This window comes from Mustela nivalis (assembly GCF_964662115.1).
Source record: "Mustela nivalis genome assembly, chromosome: 13".
In the NCBI taxonomy this organism is placed as follows: Eukaryota; Metazoa; Chordata; class Mammalia; order Carnivora; family Mustelidae; genus Mustela; species Mustela nivalis.
In genome coordinates this window covers 6,756,323-6,781,503 of record NC_139032.1, presented here as the reverse complement: position 1 = coordinate 6,781,503, position 25,181 = coordinate 6,756,323, and the positions used below count along the sequence as shown (strand labels likewise).

Sequence of the window (25,181 nt, the reverse complement as noted above, 5' to 3'; positions counted from 1 at the left end):
ACCGCTGCTAAGGAGGGGCGGGGGTCCTGTTTTTGCTGAGTTAGGTGACAGTTCACGGGAACCCAAACTCACTCACGATTAGGTGGGGTCTCAGAAAGACTGGAGGTTAATGGGACCAGAGGGAGAGAAACTGCTGGACTTCAGACACTGGCTACTATCAACACCCACTTGTAGGCCTTCTCTCCCACCAACTCTCTCCTCTACACGGTCGCCACCTGCTGACGACAGGTTCCCACAGATGGTGGATGATGGCCACCAAAGGCCTCTGATTCATGCCCTCCAGTATCTATGACCTAAGAGGTGAGACACTCCCTCCTCTCTCTGCTTGAGAACAAATCGCGCAAAAAAGGAGCCCACAGAGGAGGGGAGAGAAGAGTGCCCTGGGAGCGGAATACCCCAGAAGTCCAGGTCCCGGAAAGCAGAGTGGGAGAGAGCGCCGAGGCGGCGGCAATTGTCCCAAAGATAGAACACCACAGAGCGATCAAACAGAAAGGGACAGAAGAGTTCCTCATGAAGTCTGTGACACACCGAAGTCAATGTCACATTCATCTGGGCACATACCCTGCGGAGGTGTAAACATGAATCACAGTCCTTCTCCTGAATTTCCGTGCCCTAGTGTTGTCACAGGACGCATTACTGTGGTGAGTGCTGATATATTTGTGGCTGTACGTGTCGGTGGGTCATGTGGTTAATGGTGTTAATCAACATAAAACAAAATTTGATACAGGACCCAGGAACAACAGAGAAATAAATCCCAGAAGCAAGCCATAATGGGCCTCGCTTGAGTCATAGGCCCCACCCTCCCTTACCTCATCCCCGGAAGAGATGACAAAGTACCATAGTTGGCCAGGCTGAGCCACGTTGGGGACTCCTGTGGGCAAGGGGCCTAGCGAGAGCCCCACTGGGGTTACATAACCGGGTCCGGGGAGAAGTTGTTTTTCAAGGAAGAGCACAAAGAACAGTGTGTATAAGACCAACAAGAATGGATCCAGGAGCACAGCAAAGACAGACACATTCCCAGTCACCCAATAACAACTACTGGTCATTCACATCCACATTTCTGTCGCACCGACGACGCATCACACCTGTGTTTGGTCTCGGGTGTGCAAAGGTAAGTGGGACAAGGCGGGAACCCTTCAGAGTTCAGACTGCTGGGTTGACAGGTGAAAATAAATCAGGTACCTGGGATGAGTGCTAAAGGGGAGGGCTTGGCAAAGTGGTGGAGGAGAAGAAGGGAAAAGGGATGAATTCTGCTGGGAACGAGGGATCGGGCTGAGCTTTATGGGAATCGAAGTTTCAAGGAGGGCTTTGAGGGAGCGTAAGAGGTTCCCAGCAGCACCAGATGGATTCCCAAGGAAGTCTCCCCAACTCAACTGACCATTAAGCCCGTTTTGTTGGAGAATATTACAGGTTAGCGTGACGTAGGACAAGACTTGGGAAATACAGAGCTAGTCCTAATCTCAAATACAAAACTAAAGCTTCTAGAAATCAATTTGACCAAAGTCACCCTGCCAGAGGGGGCAGGCTTCTGACTCTCCTGAGGTGCTTCTTCCATTCCCCCACATAAAATACCGAGTATCGGGGTCGAGAAGAAGGCAGTCCTGGTTCGCAGTAGTCAGGTCTGGAGGACCAGCTCCGACCACAGCTGTCCTGTGCCCGGGCATTACAGACTCGGTAGCCTCGAAGATGTCTCAGGGGCAAGTGCTCCCTGGGCCTTGTAAATTCATGAACACGTTGTTGGAACAAATCTGTTTCAGAAAAACACAACCGGCCCGCACAGACCCGCGAGTGCCCCTGCATGTTGCATCCAACAACCGATGGGTGTTGAATCACTGTTTAATTAAATCGCCGATGGCCGTGTTTTCACGGGGCCCATTTCCTTATCGGAGCGGTGCCTCGCGGTAAAGGCTGGCCCTGTGGTTTCCAGCAGAAAACAGAGCACTGGGCCGAGGGGCCCTGTTTTACTCACATGAACCGGTGGGGCCCACAGCCCAGCGCTTGGGAGAGGCCTGCCTGGAAGCCGCGGCCCGAGTCCCCTGCTGCGGCATTTTCCCCGGGGAAGGCTGCAGACCCGGTTTCCTGACCAGAGGCCCAGGGCCCCAGGCCAAGCCAGTGCGGGGTCCGGGCCGGATGAGCCAGACGGGCAAGAGGTGCGGGCTGGAAGCAGGAACCAGAGAGAGCAGGAGCAGCGGCTCGAGCCTCCCCGGCACAGGTGCGGGCGGCTCCGTGTCCCTCCGTGCAGGTGCCCGGGCTCCCCCCGCGCCCCGCCCCGCCGTCCCTGGCAGCGGGCAGCAGGTGGGCCGTATTATTCAATATCCGCCTCACCTGTGGGAACGCGGTCCCGGACCGGCGCAGAGACAAAGCATCCCTCGTCCCTGGATGGCTGGCCAGAGGGCACACGTGCCCCCCCCCCCCAGCAGAGGCTCACTGGAATGGCCTGTCATTCCCGGGGACAGAACAACCCTGACAACTGTCAACACTAGGGAAACACTGTCCAAGGCACAGTAAACCAGCCGTGTTAAGATGTGAAACGAACCTCCACTCTCCGCAGTGCGATAAAGATTCCCGACTGTCACCTCGGGAGAAAATATACCATAAAACCTGGGGGTGCCACCTCCCCCAGGGACCTTCCCCACTCGAGCCCAGGCCTCTCACTTCTGACAACCCGTTCGCTTTTTGTGCTGTGCTCCTGTCCTTGGTCTGCAGCAGTCAGAGAACGGAGTCCCTGTCAGGGACCCAGCCCTCTAGTAAGACTGGCTTGGGTGTTTTTTGTGGTTTTAGAGAAAGTCTCTCCATGATAGGATTCCTGGTTCTGCCGTTAACCGGTTGTGCGACCCCGGGCACATTATTTAACCTCTGTGAAACAACAATCGAGCATCTCAGAAAATGACTGCATGGGATGCCGTCTGCGAAGTGCTGAGAACAGCACCGGGACGCAGCAGGTGCTCCGAATGGCGGCTGTTAATGTCGTTTTTATTATTAAAACACAGTCCTTGGCTTTGAACAGCTCACAGCCTAATGGGAAAAGCAGACCTAGGTGTGACTCATGCAGGGTATAATAGAACAGTTGTATAAGTGTAGGTTGTGATTATTTCTGGGTTTAGGATCACTTTTGTATAATCTGTTCCCTGTGGTGGTTTTGGTCCAGCTCGACAGTGACAGCATTTGGAAAAATTCCGGGGGAAAAGCACAGATTCTCATCAGGCTGGGAAGGTGTTCTGGATTTTAAAGCACATCAAGATCTTTGTCTAATAGGGAAGGGCAGGAGGGACATGGTGATGCCAGAGCTTTAGGCAGCTTGGACCTCAACTTTGTACTAGGGGAGCTTTTAAAATTCCTGTGCCCATTCAACCAAGATGCCAAGACAATTCAAAGGAGAAAGAATAGTCTCTTCAACAAACGGGGCTGGAACAATTAGATATCTGTAAGCAAAACCCCACAGCTTACAGAAAAATAAACTCAAAATGGATCATAGACCTAAATGTAAGATATAAAACTGTAATGTTTCTAGCAGGAAACATACGAGAAAACACTCATGACTTGAGTTGGTTAAAGAAATGTTTAGATATGACAAAAAAGCATAATGCATAAGATGAAAAATTGATATTTTGTTCTGCATCAACATTAAAATGTGAATGAAAAGACTAGGTAATACTTTGCAATCATATACCTGATACAAGGCTTGTTTCTAGAATACATAAAGAACTCTTACAAGTCAACAGAAGAAGACAATCTGATGAAAAAAAAAGGGCAAAAAATTTGAATAGGTATTTCATGAAAGAAGATATATAAACGGCTAAGAAACACTCGAAAAGATAGTCAATATTATTGTCATCAGGGAAACACAAAATAACAATTAAAAACACTAAGAGCACTATCTGATTGCATGGATGTAGAGAAGACAGAGCCCTCAATCATGGGTATTGGGAATGTAGAAGGTGCACACTAGAATGCAGTTAGGTAGTTTTTTAAAAAGTTAAACATAAGCCTATCATATAATCTAACAATTCTGCTCTGTATATTTGTATACACCTAAGAGACATGTAAACATGTTTCTACACAGAGGCATGCAAACCAATGTCCATAGCAACATTATTTCTAATAGCCCCAAACTGGAAACAACCCAAATGTCTGTCAACTGCAGAAGAGATTAAAAAAAAAAAATACCTGTGGTCTATCCATACAGTGGAATACTGTTCATCAATAAAAAAAGAACACACTGTAACATGAATGAGCCTCACCCTCTTAAGGGACCTAAAAGAAGCCAGATGCAGAAGACTACATATGGTCAGATTCTGTTTAAAGAGAAGATAAATTGATAGAGACAGAAAGTAGATTAGTGGCTATCTGGGCCCAGAGGTAGAAGGAAAGATTGACTGAAAATTTGTAGGAGGGAACTTTTGGGGATCATGGAAATGTTCTAAAACTGGATCATGGTGATGGCTGCATAATTCTATATTTTTTAAGTAACTGATTTTATAAACAATCAGAATGGGTAAATTTCATGCTATGTGAATTAGACCTCAATAAAGCCGGTTTAAAAATCCCAGTGTTTAAACTTCCCTCCAGATCCATTACATCAGAATCTTTGGGGCCCAGGCACCAGTATTTTTTGAAACCTCCCCAGGGTGTTTCAATGGGCTGCGAATGGGAACCAACGAGGTAGAGGAAAAAGCATGGATTTGAATTGCTTCTCCATAATTCACCAGCTGTGTGACTTAGTGCATATTATTTGATCTCTTCAAATATTATCCTCCTTGTTTTTGCAATGGAGAAATAGCATTTATCTTGTCAAGTTTTTTGTTTGTTTTTTTTTTGAGGCCAAGATGAGATGATGAACATAAAAGATTGCAGAATGATGTCAAGAGGGACAACTGTTAACATCTTGTGTATTCTCTGGGATCAGCAGTCTAGAGATGACAGATATATGATGTGAGCCGAAGACCTGGAAATCAGCCACAGGCTTAGCAAGAGACTCCGAGTACCACACATCCTTGCATCCGGATGCCCTCGGACGCTGGGCTCCAGGGTATAGATGACTACTCTGTCTATGCTAATTTGTGATAATTTAAGACTCTCCTAAAGAGCACATCAATGGGAGGCGTGCCTGGGTGGCTCAGGGGGTTAAGCCACTGCCTTGGGCTCAGGTCATGGTCTCAGGGTCCTGGGATCGAGCCCCACCTCTGGCTCCATGCTTGGCGGGGAGCCTGCTTCCCCCTCTGTCTCTGCCTGCCTCTCTGCCTACTTGTGATCTCTCTGTCTCTGCCAAATAAGTAAATAAAATCTATTTAAAAAAAAAAAAAAAGCACATCAATGAGACCAGGCTTCCAACACGAATAGACCAAACAATCCAAAAGTTTTCTTTAGATTAAAAATATCTAGGTGTCATCAATAATTCAGGATAGTTTTGCAACTGGAAATAGGGCCAGAGAGTTGAGCTTCTGATCCATCAAAATCCTCAGCCTAGCCTCTCATAACTACTATAAAGATATTCACATTGTGTCAATTCGGGTGTGTTCAGCTGCAAGTAACAGTATATTTGATTTGTAATGCCTTAAATTAGGTTTAATTTTTCATTTAGCAGATAGTCTCGAATGAAGTAATCTGACTTTGCTTTGGAAAGTCAGCAGTGCAATGAAGGATCAGGCCCTTTAAATTCTTGACCTTTATCATTCGTCCCACCCCTTGTGTTGGCAACAACCCCTCTCCTCAGGGTCAGAAAATGGCAGCCAGATCCCCCAACCACTCAATCCCATGTGTCACGGGACAGCATCCCAAGGAGAAAACTGGGCCGGGGGTGGGAGGGGGCCAGTGTCACAAAGGTTGCCTCTTCACACACTTCTTCTGATTAGGAAGGAATGAACACTTTTTCGCAGAAGTCCAAAGATGCCTACACTTTATGTTACCTTGGCTCAAACTGGGTCAAATGTCCACCCTGTTCACAAGGAAGAAGGAGGAATGGTTGTTGGAGAGACAACCGCGAACATCTGCTATGTCACTTATCTTCATATGGTGTTTTATAGCTATGCATATGTAGTAGACAATGTTCCTAATTACAGGCAACAGAAAATGTTACTGGCTAATTTAACCAGAAAATGACTTTATTCATAGGATTTTGAGTAATTCAGAGTTGTCGGGATGTCTGAAGAATGAAGCTTGAGGTTAAGCTGCCAGAAACAATGTCCAAATACATCCGAGCTATTCTGACGAAGAAGCCTCTGCTGTTCTCCGTCACCACATGCAGAATTTCCAGCCTGCGCCACTGCTGTTTCCCTGAGGAGAACTCCATCTTGCTGTCACTGTTATGGCCACCGCCATCACACACAGAGAGAGAGAGAGAGTGCGTACCCGTTCCCCAATCTTGGCTGGTGTGTCGCTCGCTCCCAAGTCCAAGTATCCTGTAGGGGCATCTGATTGGCGGAGCCCAGGTCATATGACTTTGCCTGGCTGCAAAGAGGTCTGGGAAGGTATCTGGCATTTTGGGTTCTTCTAATGGAATCAGGTCTTTGTCCTCCACCAAGACTCATAAAGTAGAGATTTGACAACTTAGAGCTTTAGACCATAGGCACCTAGAGCGAATTACACAGGGCTACCTCAATTTTAATAATCTCATCTAATTCACAACCTTTGCAGTCACCCTCGGGTTATAAATAAAAAAGGTTCAGAGGTCACTTGGCAGGTCCAAAAGTCTAAGCTCTATAGGAACACGCAAGTTAGTGAAGATTAATGTCCAAGGATGGTCACTGTGCGTTGTTACAGCCCATGAACTGAAGACAAACCAGACGCCCCTCACGGAGGTATCTATTAATAAATTGTGGTATATTTCCAAAATGGATTACTGTGTAGCCTTTTTAAAAATGGGGTAGATTTATATGAGTTGATTGAAAAAGATCTATAAGATGTTCCAAAATGAAACGTAGAACATAACTCCACTCCTGTTTGGAGAAACTCAAATTATACACAAGCCCTCCCCGATGCCAAACCCTTAACGGCACTTGTCCCAGGGGTTGTGAATAATGGCAGCTTGCACTTCTTCTGTCATATATTTTTGCAGTTTTTTAAACCACAGAACACCTGATACATGCCTTAATTGAACCAAATGGTTTGTCCCTCAGTCATCCACATTGCTCAGTGTCTCAGCTGTTGTGAGGACGGCAGGTGGGGGCTTGTCTGTGCTGGAGGACAGGTGTGCCTCTAAGGTTGAGACACTGAGGTGAAAATTAATGAGTGCCTCAAAAAGCATGGTCAGTGGGAGAGGAGAAAGGGCAGGGAGCTCGGTTTTCCATGAGAGGCTGGGTCAGCAGCACTGAGGCAGGAGGGGTGGGTCACTGGCTAGAGCCCATGGAGGTCAGGGATCAAGAGCGGGTCCCAGGCAGCCAGGGAGTTGGGTACAAATCCTGTCACAGATCAGGACAGAATCCCGCAGGCCCAGGCATGGTCAAGACTTTTCCTCAGGCACAGATAGGCAGCTGCCGGTTACTTTGTGAGATGCTGGCTTTCTATTTACTGGTACTAACAATATTGATGAAAAATGTTCCTGGCTGTAGGAATCCTACATTCCAACACCATAAAGGGTACAAGAGGGGGTACAGCCTTCGTGGAGATGAGCATGGACATGGACTTAGTGATTTCTCAGTCAGTGTAGACAGGGTTGGTCTCGTATGACTCCAGGGGAGAATCTCTAGTTGAATGGCTGGTTTTTGTCAAGTTCCCTTGAAAGAAGTGACTTCAGTATTGGTGGGGACATCCCAACCTAGGCTTCTCCCTCATCTGCCTTTGTTCTGGACTTCAGCTGTGGGAATCATGGTGGGAACCCATCATGCTCCAACTCTGAAGTTCTTAGAGGATGCTCAGGCTTCTCTTGTAGGAGAGCAAAGGAAGAACGTGTATGATGAACCAACAGTACTCCAGCGGGTGCTGTAAATCCTGCTGATGTGTCAAAGTGGGCAGTATTGCATGTTAGCAATCAGAATGCCTGACTCATATGAACACAGGAGGACAGCTGAGGAAGGAGACCCTGGCTGAAGGGTCCGCCTTGTTGTCCTCTTTCCTTTGGTTGGAAGCTTGATGTTGGTAGCTCACTCTCCACACTCCCTAGCACCGTGTGGTGTCTGTCAGTCTGTCAGTGCAGGCATCACAAGTCACTGGTGTTAGGTGTGCGTGCAGAGGCGGGAGTCTAGAAAAATCATTTGGGCCAATTCAGGAGCGTTTCCCCTGGAATGATCCTGCAACATCCGTGTGGACTTCAGACTCAGTCTCCTTGGTCAGTCCCCACGCCGAAGACACGACTTCAGGGCACTCTGCAGAACAATCTGGCATGTACCACACTGTTGGGTTTTTGTCATTCTCCACTTTTTTAAAAAAATTACTTATTTGTTTATTTTAATATTTTAAAAAATATTTTCTTTATTTATTTGAGATAGAGAGTGAGAGAGAGCATGAGAGGGGAGAAGGTCAGAGGAAGAAGCAGATCCCCATAGTCGGGACTCAATCCCAGGACTCCGGGATCATGACCTGAGCCGAAGGCAGTTGCTTAACCAACAGAGCCACCCAGGCACCCTCGTTCCCTGTTTCTTGTTTTGCTTTGCTTTCCAACATCAAGATACCCTAAGCCACTAGACAGAGCTTCTGTCCAGTATCTTCCTGTGAACAATCTCCAGGTGTGCTGTTTGCAGTCTGTTCAAAACATAAAAAAACGTCATCAGTCTTCGGAGCCAACATAGCGTTAACACTGCAGAGTGCAAGCTCAGACGGCCTGGAATTGAATCCTGCCTCTACCCTGTGGGCAGACTTCTTAACTTCCTTGTGCCTCAGTTTTCCCATCTGTACAATGGGATGTTGTGAGGATTAAATTAGTGTTTTGTTTTTTTTTTTTTTTTTTAACCAACGTGTATGCAGTAATGCCTAGCATACAGTAAGTGCTGAATGAATGGTAAGTGTTGTCATCATTCAAAAGTCTTGTTGGCGACCTCCTTAGGACCTCACAGGGTGGCAGGAATGGGATGGACGGCCTCGAGCATCACAGGGGATGCTCGTCTTCGCAGATGGACAGATGGGCTTGGCTCAGTGCAATCCCAGGTCAGTGGGCTGAGAGGATTATCTCACACAGACTAGACTCAGAAACTCACAGAAGCCCCCCTACCAATGTGTTCATTTAAAGCAAGATTTCAAATAGGCCAGGGGGGAACCCAGGTGTTCATGTCGGCGGGTCAGCGTATCCTTCCCGGATTTGAAAGTCTACATGGGAAACTGAGCGTTAACGCGAAGGTTAGTCGGTGAGCATGAAAGTGGACGTGGTAACCTCAAGTTGTACAGATTTCATGCTGCGATCCCCACTCGGGAAGAGAATATTGGGGATCTGCCCACAGAAGGGAGGGCATCTTCTAGTCCTCTGGTCAGCAAACTCTCGCTTGGGAACAGGGCGGACAAATTCAGATTCGTTTCCTTTTTCTCTGCTTGCATCGGGAGTAGCCCATTGTGGTCATACGCTCCCTGCGGACTGTGCAGGATATCAAGCGGGCAGGGTCCAAAGCTTCCGCTGGACCAATACAGTGTTCCAGGACGACCCTTGACCCGGGGTTTGTCTGAGACTGTTTCGACACGGTGGTTCCAGATGCGTCCCTCTCGGACTGAAGGGGTGCCGAGTGGTGTTCCCAGCCACCGAGGGAGGGGATGCTCTGTACGAGAAGATGGAGAAGTGTATTAAGCTGAGTTCTTCTAAAGCCCTTTACGGAGTGAAAGAGTATTCTGTAAGCCACTTGGTGCCCTTGTGTAGGGTACGCTCAGGGTCAACAGAGGGTCAGTGAGCTGCCTTCTAAGCAGTGTGGTTCTACCCAACAGAGCCCCCTGGGTTTACCAAGTTGGGAGCAGAGATTAGAAGGGAGCATTGCAGGGGCGGGTGGGGGGTGTGTCAGGAGGAGAAGGAGGAGAACGGCTCAGACGGGTCGTCAGGAAAACCCGGAGGTGGATGCAGACACTGGCGGGGATTGGGGATGTGAAGTGAGATCTTCCGTTTTGCTCCAGCATTCTTCGGTGAAGCCTGACCTGCAGAGGATGATGTGTGTGTGTGTGTGTGGCTATGGAAGGGACCAAGGGCTCGCAGTCGGCTAGGACTCATCCAAGCCTCTGAGACTGTCTTCGGGATAAGAGGATGCCCCATGGCTGGCTTTCCCACGGGGGAAGCAGTGGGGTTGAAGGCGCTGTTCCTTGAAGTTTGAGCCCAGCTCTCTGTCTTTTGGACTGGTTCTTTCATTCTGCTTTTCCTATGCTCTCTCCATCTCTTCCCTTCCTTCCCTCTCCCTCTCTCCCTCCGCCCCCTCCCCTCCCCAGCAGCATCTCACCTGACTCTCCCTGCAGTGCCCTTAGCCCTGCTCCTCTGGGATTCTGCCTGTTTCCGGAACTATGTTCTCCAATCTCCCCAGTAATTGGGTGAGCTAGGTTAATGGCCTTCCCATGAATTCCTTATTTCATCAATTCATTTATGGTGAAGCTAATTAGAATTGATTTCTGTTGTTTGCAGCCAAGAATTTGGAATGATAAATTCTCATTTTCAAATACCCTCCCCCCTCCTTGGTAATTTACACAAACACAACAGCTACAAGGAATAAGTGAGAAAATCCTGGCCAAGAGACAATTATGGTGAGTGTGGGACAAAGCCAGAGTGATTTTAATACACAAATTTTATGTTGTATGTTTCCATGTCTTTGGTTACAGGTGGGTAGCAAGTTTGGATTCAAGCTTCCTAGTAGCCAAAGCAATGACAGGAACAATTTGTTACACAATTCTGTGCTCATAAGAAAACAAAAGCCAAAAACCCAGTAGCTCCAGGAAGATGTAACTGAGACTAACACCTGAAAACAATGTCTTCCACGGGTTCTCCTAAGGAGAGCACGGACTGAAGTCCATCCTGTATGCTATCCACACAGTAAGTAGAACACAGTTTCATAAAACCACAGGTAAGAAAAACAGAAGCCTTTTCACCAAAGAGGAATTCAGAGAAATCACTTCTATGGAGAGTTAACACCATACAGTTATTGGGATGGTAAGATCTTACAGATCTTGTAAGAGTCAACTTTCAAGCAGCTCTCCTGTAGCGAGGGTATGTTTCCCAACTGATCTTTTGAAGGGTGCCCAGCTGCATTAAATCTCGGATTATACTTTGACAATCACCTGGACTGCAGGTGTCCGGTGCTTTTTGATTAATTGTAAATTCCTACGTTTCCACAGTGGGCTGACCTGGGATTACAGTAACTACTTCTCCTCCTCCTTCTCCCCCTTCCCCTTCTTCTCTTTGGGTGAGATGTTGAGAATCTGACCCGATTATGTTTGGAGGGAAAAGCAGCCGAGCTGTTCTCAGAGGTGTTCAAAGAAAGAACACCATGAACACAGTCAAATCTTTTTCTTAAAAAATAAATTAGGTACATACCCAGGTTCATAGCAACACTATTCACAACACCCAAAAGGGGAAGGCAGCCCAAGGGTCCGTGCACAGACGACCGGATAAGCGAAAATGTGATCTGTCTATACAATAGACTGGAAAGGAAGAAACTTCTGACTCTTGCGACGACCCGGATGAACCATGAAGACACTACGCTGAGTGAGATAAACCGGCCCCCCGAAAGACAAGTGTTGTACGTCTCCTCTCGGGTGAGGTTCCCAGAGTAGTCAGTCATCGCGTCACAAAGTGGGAGGGTGGTTGGCAGGGGCCTGGGGAGGGGCGAGGGGGAGTTAGTGTTGAATGGGGGGCAGTTTCAGTTTGGGGACAAGGTCTGCAGATGCATGGTGGGGACGGCTGTGTGATACTTTGTGCCACCGAGCTGCAAACTTTCATATGATCTGAGGGCTAAATTTTATGTTATATATGTTTTACTGTAATTAAGAAAAAAATGGGAGAAAAAACCCTAACTTGGAATACTCTAAAAAACAGGTGAATGGCCTCAAAGTTTCACACCATAGAGCCCAGCCACAGTAATTTCTACTTGAAAATCTTTAAAAAGTAGGCATCGCCAAAGGCCTACCTTGGCCATTAAAAAAAAAAAAAAATCTCCCCAAGTCTCCTACATTTGGAATGTCCAATTTTGAGCAGTCAAGCGCTGTGGGGAGCCTCCCAAGATAAACTGATTCCGAAACATACACTGGGGTAGGTGAATTTATCAGTTTGCTGCGTTAGGTTGTTGACTGTAGCCAGCTGAGGACAGGATCATACGAACTCCCACCAGCCTGCCTCAGCTATAGGTCCATTTTGCAGACGAGAAAACCAAGACTCGGGACAGACCAAATGGCTTTCTTCGGGTCACACGGAGAGTGAGGCGTGGATCTTGGATTTGAACCAACGTTCTCTACATGTCTTGTGCACAGAGACCTGTAGGACTATCTTGTATTAACACCTAATGACTCCTCAAGCGGTGGCCGTTATCACCCGTTTCCCTTTGCTGGGTTCTCTGGGCTGCGTGGGGCTCGCGCAGGACAACTAGCAAGGCCTCATTCGTGACCGAAGGTGGCCTGCCCTGAGTCCACCAACACCCTCGCAACTCACGCAGGGGGTAGAGTGGACACGACATGCGTGCATTTCCCTCACGAGTTCATTTCCCCCTATCTTCTCCCGAGTCAGTGTTATGGAACATCTACTGGGGGTCACACTGGTCCAAAACCAGGGGCAGAGGGTGGGATTCAAACAGCGCACGAGAACAGACTTGGTGAGTAAGCAAATCTCTGCTTGCCCCGTGCCCGGTCCTCCAGCTTTGGGGCACAGAGCCCCAGGTGGGGAACCCGGTGCAGAAGCAGCCCTCCCTCCGCCAGCTGCCCCCCACCGCTCCCGGGGTGGGGGGGGCAGGGATTTCCCAATAAGCCCGTCCCGCCTTCTACCTCGCTCCCCTCCAGCCCTTGCTAATTGCTTCTAATTATACACCTCATGGGTCCCTCTCCCCCTGGGGTGCGTGTCCGGAAAACACGCTGTGTTCTGTCTCCTCGTGGGCTAATTAGGATTTGCCGCAGGAAGCCTCGGAGCTCGGAGCCCTCTGATGTTCCAGAGACACCGCCCGCGTTTGTCTTTCTCGCTGGTCTTCCTCCACTGTTTGTCTTTCTCTGTGTGGACTCCTCGGCGTCATCAGCAGTCAGGTGCCGCTGGCCCGTGGCCAGATGGAAGGGGTCTCTCCTCTCATTGTTCCGGAGCCTGGTTGGCTGGCAGCCCCCATAGGGTGCTTTGCGGAGTGTGCAGAGCGCTCACCTGAGGCCGCCCTCCCCTCTCTGCACTCCCTCGGCACGAGCTGCGCGCCAGGAGGGCTCGGGGCATGTTCCGGAGTGGGAAGTCAGGGGTCTCCGTGGATTCTCCGACCGTGGAACATGAGCACCTCTGACTTTCTGACACTGTGTCTTCGGCCCCGTGGCTGCGCGCCGTCGGTAGGAACTCCCGGCGAGTGTGAGTCTCAGCCACGCAGTGACGGGCCTCCTCGGGGTTCAAGCTAGGATCCCTTCAGTATCCGTGGGCAGGTCACTGCCCTGCTCGGCAGCCCCTTTGTGCCACTTGCAAAGTGGTTTACTACTAATGATGTACTATATGCTGGCTAATTGAGCATGATAATAATAAAAATAAGATGTTTTACTGCGTGTCAGTCTTCATTTCACCAACCCTTTGTTCACTTGGAGTTGCAGAGATTTGATGAGTGCCGTGGGCATACAGATTGTGCAAAGCCCGAGCTGGTCTTTAGTTAGCCTCATGCTACCCTCACCAAAGGGTTGCCTGGAATCACCCCCTTCAACGCCCCCGACTTTTAAAGAGCTGACCGCAAATGAAATATGCTCTCACCTGCACGTGGGTTTGCGACTTCCCTTCCCTATCCTCTGCCTCCAAGACTCTCTTGGCTGCCACCTCACTGCCCTTTCTCTTGGAAGGCATGTTCTCTGCTCTCTTCCTCCTGTGGGGGGTTCGTCATATGCCTTCTTCAATGCTAATATTACTCTCCTCAAGAGCAGAACGCTCAGCCGTGTTGCTCGGGCAGATCTTTAAAATCCAAAGTAGTATATGAAGGTAAAACTTAAATTCTTACAAGCATTTGATATTCATCCCAGGGATCCAGAAATAGACTCCCTTCTCAGAGAAGACAGGGACCGGCTACCATGGCACCGCTTGCCTTGGCTTGAAGGGAGCCATTTTGGACAGCAATGTGAGCTTCCTTTCTTCTTTTCTCTTGCCTCTGTGAAGAAGGAAGTGCCAGGGACCTGCCCACCCCCTCAGCCAACCCAGTACTCCCTGTTCAGGTGCTTCTGCCAACTAATTAACACCTCCTTCACAAGCTGTAAATTGGACGGCAGATGCACATGAACGCAGAACCCAGTGGGGAGTCTCCTGCTTTCTCTCTACATAGATTTCATAAAAGGCAGGAAGTGAAGTCAAGCCGGCTGATGGGAAATTCATTTTGCCATCATGGCCACCCCCAGAATCTCAAATGAATGCACGGGGTTCTAACACAAAATAAATCTCACATATCTTTGGAGGAGAGGCCCATGTTGGTTGGTTTTCAAACGTCACCCCGCGGGTTCTTGAAGTCCCGCAAAAATTACTGAACACCTTTGGGCAGCGCTCGGATGGTACCCGGGGTGCAGGCACATTGGCAGACCTGCCCCGAGCCCTGAACGTCATCCTCCCGACCCTCCAAGGACCAGGGTCTCGATCATTACATCCCTGCCTCTGGTCTCAATCTGCTCCAATCTGTCCTTTATTTCGCTGCCAGGGTTCTGTCTATGAGCCAAAGAGCATCATGTCACTGGCTTAAAATAGTTTTTTGCCTCTCCAGATCCCAGAGGATGGATTCGAAACTATGGCGGGGGGGGGGCACAGCCCCGAGGACGTCTCCTGCTTGCCTCTCTCGATGTGCCTTCATACTCCACGCACCCGAGCCAGACTGAACGGACTGTGGCCTCGGCCCCGGCAGGCTTTCCCCACGGCTCTGCCTTTTAGATCTCTGTTCCTGTCCCATTCTCGCTCCAGAAGCCATAATTCCTACTTTCTCCAAAGAACTCGGCAAGAATTTTTTCCCTGCCCTTCCATTCAGTCCACGCCAATTCAATCCTATTCGATCCGACAAAGTCTACTGAGTAACTAACTTTTCTGGGTCCAACACTCTGTCGCGCTCAGGAGACAGAAAGGTAAGTTAAGCCGCAAGCTCTCTCTCCAAGGAGCTTACAAGATGGTGGAGTAGGAGAGACATTCGTAAATAACTATAATAAACTCCAGCTGGTCCTCCTGGAGGTCATGCCTCCAGGCCTGGGGTGACACAGAATAATTAATTCTGCAGAAATGGCAGCAGGCGTGGGGGAGGGCACACATGTGGGGGGAAGACTTCAGAGCAGAGGCTGACATGGGAATGGAGCAACCCTAGCTTTCTCATCCCTTCATTTGGTTCCGTGTTTCCTGGTGCATTGAGGGCAGCGATTTGGGAAACATGGGGAGAAAGAGCACAGAGATGGGTGCACCCACTTACATAGGATGGGCCCAGAGTGCTGAGAATATGAAGTATAATAGATATTGGGAGATGTGAAGAACTAAGCTTTGCAATATGTCAGAAATTGGCTAACGTCCCTTTAAGTAGAGCTCGTCTGCCATTCGGAGGGGGAGATGGTTTTGTACAAACACACAAGAACACAGCTCTAGCGAATGGCTAAACATAGTCTGTTGTGTGTGCAAGCAAAAATACAGAGGTTCTCAGTGTGTTGCTGGAAGTCTTAACCGAAACTTGAGAAAATTCTGAACATGTAGGTAACGTGGGATGTAATGAAATAAGCAGGTGACCCCAAATATAATGGGGAAATAGTCAAGTCTTCGCTTTCTCCTTCCTGAGAAGCAAGTGATGGCCTTGACCGGGATGTGCAAGGGAATAACCAGTGTGCGAGTGTGGCCACTGTCTGCACACCCACGCAGCTTGGCCTGTGGGGCCATGTCTGCTTCTCGATGTAGGTGTCTCTGTCTGGTTCTCAAAGTGTGGGTCCTGGTCAGCCTTGACAGCATCATCTAGGGGCTGGTTCGAAACGCAGAGACTCAGGTCCTGGCCCAGACCCACTGACTCACAAACTGTGTTTTCCCTGGATCCTCAAATAATTCAAATGCACATTAAAGTCTGCCAATCCCTGTGTCCCCTCGTTCAACGTCACAGCAGCTTTACGGGGTTCTCAATGCTCAGCCTCGGGATTTGGGCACATGGGAAAGGCCTGAGCTTATCCCCACGGAAGTGTGGGCGTCATGCGTGTAAGCGCCGTCATGGAGAGAGGGACCTAGGTTGCATTTACCTCCTTCCCTCCCCAATCACCTATGCGCACCCCGCAGGTTTGAGAAATCAACAAAAATAATGTTTTCTGGGGCGCCTGGGTGGCTCAGTGGGTTAAAGCCTCTGCCTTTGGCTCAGGTCATGATCTCAGGGTCCTGGGATCAAGCCCCACATCGGGCTCTCTGCTTGGCAGGGAGTCTGCTTCCCCTTCTCTCTCTGCCTGCCTCTCTGCCTACTTGTGATCTCTCTGTGTCAAATAAATAAATAAAATCTTTTTTAAAAATAATGTTTTCTCCATGAAAATGTCTCCCCTGATTTCCTGCACACACACACACACACACACACACCAGCAATAGTAAAGCCAGTAGGCAGGGACGGGGACATCTGTCCAAGTGGCACCTGACTTGTCTGGGAGGAACAGAGAAAAGCTTCCATTGCCCTACGTATGGCAAGGGCGGTGAGAAGGGAAGTCTCAATACCCCTCCCCCTCTACTGTGTGTTATTTCTGTTTCCAACATTCCCTCCCAGTGGAAGGCAGCTGCCAAACCACTTTCGTCGCACTCCACGGACATGACCACGGAGCACCAGCACCTTCCACTCCTTAGTCCACAAACGCCTGTGCTCCAGACGCGGTTTAGATAGAAAATGCTAGAGAAGGTAGACAGCCCAATCGACCAGCAGTGAATTTCATGCCCTCTTTCTCCAAACCTTACCCCCTACCCTTTCTCTGAAAGCAATTTTATTCATTTCCGAAGGGGAGAACTGGCTGTTGAGGAACACCCTGCCGTCGGTGAGGTCAGGGTTCCGAGAAGCATCCGGGTGGCTGTGGGCCAGCACGCGCTCCCTCGCGGCACAGGTAAGCCTGCAGCTAGCTTCCTCCTGAGGTTATGTCATGATGGTGGCTGTCAGAGCGGCCCCCTTGCTAGGCTTCTGGGGGCCTCTTAGAGCATCTGCCAAGATCAGAGAGGACACCCCCCGTCGACTGCCCTTCGCTCATCCGGGGAGCCCAGTTCCGGAATATATCAAGGGCTGGGAGTCAGCGATCTGACCCGGGGTGGGAACCTGGGCCACAGTGGGGGATCTTAGAAGCTCTTCTTTGGGGATTTCAAGTCCAGATTGATAGGATGTATCTCCGTATGTCTGTATCGACACATACATACCCATCTATATTTATCCACTTATCTATGTAGAGAGAGACGGGCTGGTGTGCTCTCTCGTCTTCAGGCTGGTGGAGCGCAAGCCTTGGAACGTGGGACGGGCATCATATGCTCCGTGCATCAGAGGGGCAGAGCAGCCTGCTTAGACGGGATGGAACAGCCAGGCCAGGATGGAACAGATGAGCAGAGATGAAAGGAGAGAGGGCGAGGGAGAGAGAATGAAGGCCAGAGCTGGGTTAGTGTCTCAGTTCACTCACGCATCTCCTCACACTGGAGCCTGTGTTTCTCCAATCATCTTCCCTTCAGCACTTGAGCAAATCCTGGCCCAGCAGAGTGGCCCCTCCCCCTCTGAAGCCGGGCCTTCCTGGCCTCCTCCCCCGACTCTGCAAGGGTCCTGAGGTTGCAGCCCAGAGAGCGGAAGGCCCAGAGAGGGCGTCCTGGTATCGTCTGCTGGGGGCAGTGGCAGCCCCATGTGCCCGCACGGTCCCCAAGGCTGCCATGCTTCAGGGTGACAGGCCCCCTCCTGGAACCTGTCCCAGGAAAGCACCGAAGGCAATCCTGTCGCAGGTCACTTCCTGGATCCTTCTTCTTGGTGAAACATTAACAGGTGGACGGACTCTGGAAGCAAAGCCCTTCCCGGCCTGGACAGCGGTTTCATGGCACGCTTTCCAACGGACCCAGCTGGGCTGAGGAGGGGGGCAACCCGAGAGGGAGGCCCGTCCCGGACCCTGGAGGGAATGCTGAGAGAGGAAGCCGAGCGAGCGTGGAAGCCCGTCAGAGCCGTCTGGGTCGTCTGCTTCGACTCTTAGAATTTTACAGGGGGGGATGGGAAATCAACATTTATGACAGGTCTGCCATGTGACCAGTGCCCGAGATCCCCCAAAGCCCATCATTTCGGTAGGATCCTGATTGAACAGATGAAGAAACCGAGACCAGAGTGGTCAAGTCATTTGCCGAAGTGGTGAAAACGGAGTGGATTCCCAGGTCACCTTCCTCCCAAGCTCGAGGAGGGACCTGGCCACAGTCACCCAGCAAGAGCCTGGTCTTGGGCCGCCCAATGCCCTTTGCCTCCACCACGCGGCCTCCGGCAGGCTCCAGGCTGAATGGCTGACCCCCGGCAGTCAGAGCCCAGCCAGATAGGTGGACCCCAAAGAGAATGGAGCAAAGGCCCAGGATCTGTTCCCCCCAACTCGTCCCCCAGAGCAGGGCTCTGCCAGGGGCCATGGGCAGGCCTGCCCAGTGACAGCTCAACACAGATCAGTCAAGTCTCCATGAGGGATGAAGCCCTAGGAAGGGTCAGGGCGGAGGAAAAATGATGTCAGAGCCAACAGAGGAGCCCAGGCTTCCTGTTCTTGGCCTGGGACAGGCCACCAACACTGCATCCCAGTGGCGCCAGGGCTGGACAGCATTCAGGGGCTGAGCCCTGGATCGCGTGGGCAGCCCTGGGGGCCTGGAGCCCAAAAGGGGCTTCTTCCCTCACAGGCCCTCGACCTCAGACATGAACTCTCTGTGGGGACAGGAATGTGGCCTTTTGAAAGTTGAAGCAGAAGCGAGCCCAGGAAAGATGATCGCGGCAGCCGCTGGAACGTCCGGAGCCGGGGGCTGGTGCAGGAGAGCCTCCTGTTCGCTTTCAAAGATAACCCATGTCTTTTCTTGTGGCCCCAGGAGAACACCAGGGAGGCATCTGGGAACACTTCAGGGTACTCTGAGCTTCCGAGAAAGGCCGACCTTGGCAGTGCATATGCCCAGTACCCTCTCTATGGCAAACTGGGGAATCTAATGACGTGGGACCCATGTTTCCCCGAGTGCCCGTGTGGCAGGCACGGGGTGTGTGCCGGGCTGACGCCCTTAACTTCTTCAGAGTCTTCGTTAGCTTTGAGGTTCTCCGGAGGGATCTCAGCCAACGAATGCCCGAGACAGTGACCACCAAGATGCAGTCTTGTCAGGAGGGTGGGGGGCTTCTGCGAGGGAGTGGTAGGATGGCCTTGCTGATTCCCCCCAACAAGGAGCCCCTCTGCTGGGTAAGAGCCGTCTGGGTCCCAGAGCACCTGCCGAGCCTCCGCCGAGCCTCCATCTGGTTGGCCTCTCAGGCTGATGGCGCCCCCGCCTGACCCTGCTTCTGGCCCTTTCCGTTTGCAGGTGGCATTCTCCGGGGAACATGCTGCCCTCCCCACTCTGTCTCAGCATCTGTGCCCCGGAGCGCCCGACCCTCGATACTCAAGAGCCTCACCCTTCAGACAGCCAGGCTGAAACAGCAGCCTTGAGGACAAGGGTGACTGTGTGTTTTCTGCACTATCCCCAGGGCCCCGAATGGTAGCTGGCACCCAGTGTGGGGTCCGGGGCTCAGTAAACACCTGTTAAATGAATGAACAACGTCCAGATTTCCGACTTTGCTCCCACCGGGTCAGGTAAGTCTGCGCCGGTCTTACTCCTTATCCATCTTCTAGTTCCCTCGCTTCCTCCTCCTCCAGCTGCGCCAACACCCCGGCCGCTTCCTTCTCTTTCCTTTCTCTCCCGGACTCCATCCCTGAAAATTAAGGGCAGCACAGTGCTTGGTGCTCAGGACCACCTTCCCCTCTTTCCTTCAGCTTCTCTTCCTTCTCTGTGTTCCCGACCAGTCAGGCGCCATGGCCACCCATCGGGGGCTCCGCTCTGACCTGTCCCAGAGCCACCTTCCCAACATGTCTTGAAAAACGCTGACACCACAAGGTGCTTCCCTTTTGGATTGTCTTTTAGGTGTCAGGGACCCTCTTAGGTGCTCTGTTTACATCATCTCTTTTTATTGTACTAAAGTAGGCCTAACATAACGTTTACCACCTTAAACCATTTTTAAGGGTACACTCTGGTGACATCAAGTACATTCACTCTCACACCACATACAGAAAGAAACTCAAAATGGATTAAAGACCTAAACATGAGACCTGAAGCCATAAAACTCCTTAGAAGAGAACACAGGCAGTAACCTCTTTGACATCGACCACAGAAACTTCTTCTAGATACATCTCCTCACGCAAAGGAAACGAAAACAAAAATAAACTACTGAGATGGCACCAAAATAAAAAGCTCTTGTGCAGTGAAGGAAACCATCGACAAAATGAAAAGACAACCTACTCAAATGGGAGAAGATACTCAGAAATGATACATCCAACAAGGAGTTAATATCCAAAATATATAAAGAATTCACACAGCTCAACACCGAAAAAATAATCTGAATAAAAAATGATCAGAGGACCTAAATAGACTTTTTTTTTCCCCCAAAGAAGACACACAGATGGCCAACAGACACACGGAAAGATGCTGAGCATCACTCAGCTTCAGGGAAATGCAGATCAAAACCACAATGAGTGATCGCCTCACTCCTGTCAAAACAGCTAGTATCAAAAAGATAAGCAGGAACAAGGGTTGGCGAGGATGTTGGAGGAAAGGGAGCCCTCGTGCACTGTTGGGAGTGTAAACAGGGGCAGCCTCTGTGGAAAGAAGGGTGGAGGTTCCTCGAAAACATTAAAAATAGAAATACCATAGGATCCAGGAATGACACCACTGGGTATTCACCCAAAGAAAACAAAAACACTAATTGTAAAAGGCACACACATCCCTATAGTCACTGCAGCATTATTTCCAGTAGCCCAGATGTGGCAGCAACCCAAGTGTCCATCGACGGAGCAAAGGAGAAAGATGCGGTGTGCATGTGTGTGTACGTGAGTATCCCTCCGGCACCAGAAAGAGTGAGATCTTGCCATTTGTGACCACGCGAACGGACCCAGAGGATATGACGCTAAGTGAAATCAGTTGGACAGAGAAAGACAAGTACTATTTGATTTCATTTATATATGGACTAAAAAACAAAACAAGGAAACAAACAAAAAACCAGAAACCGACTCATAAATACAGAGAACAGACTGGTGGTTGCTGGGGGGGAGAGGGTGGTGGGGAGGGGAAAATGGGGGAAGGCGAGCGGGAGACACAGGCTTCCGGGGGTGCAATGAATGGGTCAGAGGGATGAAGGCACAGCATAGGGAACACCGTCAGTGGTGCTGTGGCCGCGTCGTATGGTGACAGATGGCAGTCACACTGGTGGTGAGCGTCGCAGGACCTACAGGCTTGTCAAGCCACTATGTTGTCCACCTGAAACTAAGGGGACACCGTGTGTCAACCGTACTTCAGAGAAAAAGTGCATTCCCAGAGGTGTGCAACCATCACCACTGCAGGATTTTTGCATCTTCTTGAACAGAAACTCCACACCCACTGAACAGTAAGTCCTCCTTCCCTCTTCCCCCAGCCTTTGGTAACCTCTATTCTACTCCCCGTCTCTGTGAATCGGCCTGTTCTACGTACCTCCTCCACATGGAACCGTGCAGGATTTGTCCTTGTGTGCCTGGCCTGCTCTACATAATGTCTTCAGGGTCCATCCACGCCGTGGTACCTGTCAGAGTTTCCCTCTGAAGCCTGAAGAACCTTCCTTTGTAGGCACAGACCACACTTAGTTTATCCACTCATTAGCTGATGGATATTTGTGTTCTTTCTACATTTTGGCTACTATGAATAATGCTGCCAAGAACACTAGTGTATAAATACCCATGTTTAGTCTGTTTTCAATTCTTTTGAGTAGATGAGTGGAATTTCTGGATCATATGGTAGTTGTATTTTTAAGTTTTTGAGGGCCCACCAAAGTGTTTTCGGCAATGCTAGCAGGCACTTTTGAGAAAAAGGGTCCCATGGTCAATAGACTTCATCCTCAAGCTCTTTTAAGACTCAAAATGCACAAAGGCTCTGACAGAGCCTGAAGTAAAGAATCTAAGTCACTTTGATCCACCATCCTCCTAGCATTTTGGCAATGGAACTCTTTCTTTGCAGAGTAACTGGTAGACACACCAGCTTGCTGGTTTGGAAAACAGTTCTTGGAGCTCAGCAGGCTGACACAGGAAGAGCTGGGGCTCTGGGGCCAGTGCAGGGTCACTCAGAGCCCAGAGACAGGGCCCTCTCCAGCTCTCAAGCTAGCCCACAGGGTCCTCCTGGTGAGTTACCTTCCTTCTCCTGAGGCTCTGAACCCACTCTGTGCCCTGCCTGCCCTACCTTTTCTCTGTTTCTTTGCTTCTTGAAGGTTCACTTGGCCTTTAGGACCAGCTCGGGCACCTACCCCCTCTCTTGGGAAGCTCTGGCCCTGCTCTCCTGTCTTCCCAAGTGGGATTAGAAGCCCCTCTCTTGCTCCACTCTTGTGCAACCGTGTTGCCCTGTTAAATGGCTGTCACTCTATCAAGGGGTCAACACCACGATTTGCTTGCATAGACCACCACAGGGGAGCTTATTAAAAATACAGATGCCTCCATCTTACTCAACAAATTCCAGCTCAGTAGCTCTGGGGTGTGCATTTTTAACAGGCCCCTCAGGCAATGTTCTTGGGCAGGTGATTCTGGAACGGCCCTGGTTGTGAGCTCTGTGAGGAAAAGCACCACTTCTGCCTCTTGTGTCTGGTTCACGATAAATACAGAGTCCACTGAATGAATGAATGAATGGAGGAGGGCATGCCCGCATTAAGGAATCAAAGAGCTCCTGTTTCCTCTTCTGTAGAAGATGAGGTTGGAAGAGACGTTCTCTAGGTTTTCTCTTCATGAAGTTCAGGTTATTTTGCCCAAGAAACTTTATCAGAACCATACACAACACACAAGCCCAGGCACCTGGAACCCCTGGGCAGACCTGCCAAAGAGGGTTTAGTCCATGCCAAGATTCACCAAACAACCTGGGACTCACGAGTCACCGTATTTTTGACTCTGTCAATTTTACCGTAAGTTAGAGACGCAAAGGGCAGCAGACACTTTTGTCTGGGTGAATTTGGTCTCATTCTCTCTTAGAGCAAGTAGCTGAGAGGCAGCACCGTGAGAGGCAAGAACCCTTAAGTCTGACGATTAGGGAGGGAGGCATAGGGGAACCAGGGGCCAGAGCTGGTGCAGCAGCCCTCCTTGCTGCTTGGAGGGGGCACAGACATTTAGCAAGGGGAGGAGCTTTTCCTGGCACAGTCTTTGAATGTAAAACCCCAACTCCCCTCCCCCTGAGGACCCTGCAGGTTTGGAGAGACAGCACTGGCTTCTTATAAGAGCTATGGCCTGAGAAAAATGAAGTCTCCCATCGCTTATAACCTCTCACCATTGCAGAGGAAAATGTTGGCTAGGACTGCCAAGAGCCAGCAAATATTTGGCTAGCCTGGAAAGAATGGGTGCTCATTTTCCAATTCCCACAGACGTCTGTATGCCCAGTTCCTTTTATTAAAAACTTCAAATCCAGAGATCAAGTCGAATGGCACTCCAGGCTCTGAGCCTTCATCTGTATCCTGGGGAGCAGGACCCAGAATCTAAACAAAGAAAAGCTTCATCAATAGAGCTCGTGAATTTCCTCTAGGAACAGGAGCCTGCATAATGCAAGGATCGGCAGAGGGTCTGAATTGCGGTTTTCTTCGCGTGGGTGTTTATGGAAAGTGCTGGAAGACGTGGCTCAGTCCGAGAGGGACAGCAAACTATGGCCCACAGGACAAATCTTGCCTGCTGCCTTCCCTGTTTCTGCACAGCCTGGGAATTAAGAATGTTTTTGATTTTTACAGTTTTAAATAGCTGAAATAAATCAAAAGGAGACAAATATTTCATGACATCTGAAAGTTGTGTGAAATTCAAACTTGTGCCCACAAACACGGTTTTATGAGAGCACAGCCACACCCATTCGTTTGCGTGTCATCTGTGGCTGCTTTCGAGCGACAGGACAGAGTGCTGAGACCATATGGCCCGCAAAGCCTAAAGCAGGTCCTATCTGGCCGTTTGCAGAAAAAGTGTGCAGACCCCTGGAGTAGGGGATGGAAGGCCTGGCTCTCATTGGTACTTGAACTAAAAGCTAACAAAAAAATAAATAAATAAAAATATAAATATATATAAACGTACACACACACACACATACACACACGCACAGTTAATTATAAAAGCAGGTACCTTTTTAACCTAACAAGTGGGTCAACAAATAAAACAGTGCTGGTCAGCTCCACCGAAGGCCTCATGTGTCCTTTTCTCCTGACCACAGTTAATCAGTACCTGGACCTTTGTGATAACGTGTTCCTTGTTGTTTGTGATACTTCTACCACCTAAGTTCTGTAAATGAGTCACGCTTGCTCTTGAACGAACCACATATAAATAGAAGAACACCATGCATTTGCTTTTGTGTCTTGCTTCTTTTTCTCAGCCTAGTCCGTGAGACTCAGCTCTGAGAGTGTGTGTAACCGCCTTTGCTGCCTGGCCTGTTGCTCTATGGCTTTAGCCTAGTCCGTCTCTTCGTTTTACTGTCGCTGGTGGACAGCTGGGGTGTTTCCAGTTTGGGGCCAGTTGAGACGAGCCATGCTGCGAACACCTTGCGTCTGAACCGTCGCTGACTTACGCAGGAGTCTCTCTGGAGAGGGAGAGGAGTGGAATTGGTGGATTGTGGACAACGTGTGTCTTCAATTCTACCAGTTAATGCCAAACTGTTTTCCTAAGACGCTGGGTATGATCGCACTCCCACCAGCTGCCTCCTTGTTGAGGGAGCAGAGAAGCTCCCTGAGTCTGTCAGTCAGTTCTCTTTCTATCTTTAAACTCTGAACCCCAGGGATCTGCTGCCTTCAACCCCCCACTTCCTTGAAGGGCCAGACAAGGTGAGGGAGACCCATCATCTCTACTGCTTCGTAGCTTAGGTCTTAAAAAGGTAGCAAAAGACAGTCAATATCCCCAGAACGATCCTTGGGAGAACGTGATCT

General features: G+C 49.8%; 1 long non-coding RNA gene across 1 annotated transcript; it reads left to right on the top strand.

The window, feature by feature from the left end:
• Positions 1-374: 374 nt before the first annotated feature.
• On the top strand, positions 375-6,181 carry LOC309845992. The gene is made up of 3 exons (XR_014301664.1): positions 375-641; positions 4,821-5,029; positions 6,112-6,181. It is a non-coding gene; the product is annotated as an uncharacterized lncRNA (long non-coding RNA).
• The last annotated feature ends 19,000 nt before the right edge of the window (positions 6,182-25,181 follow it).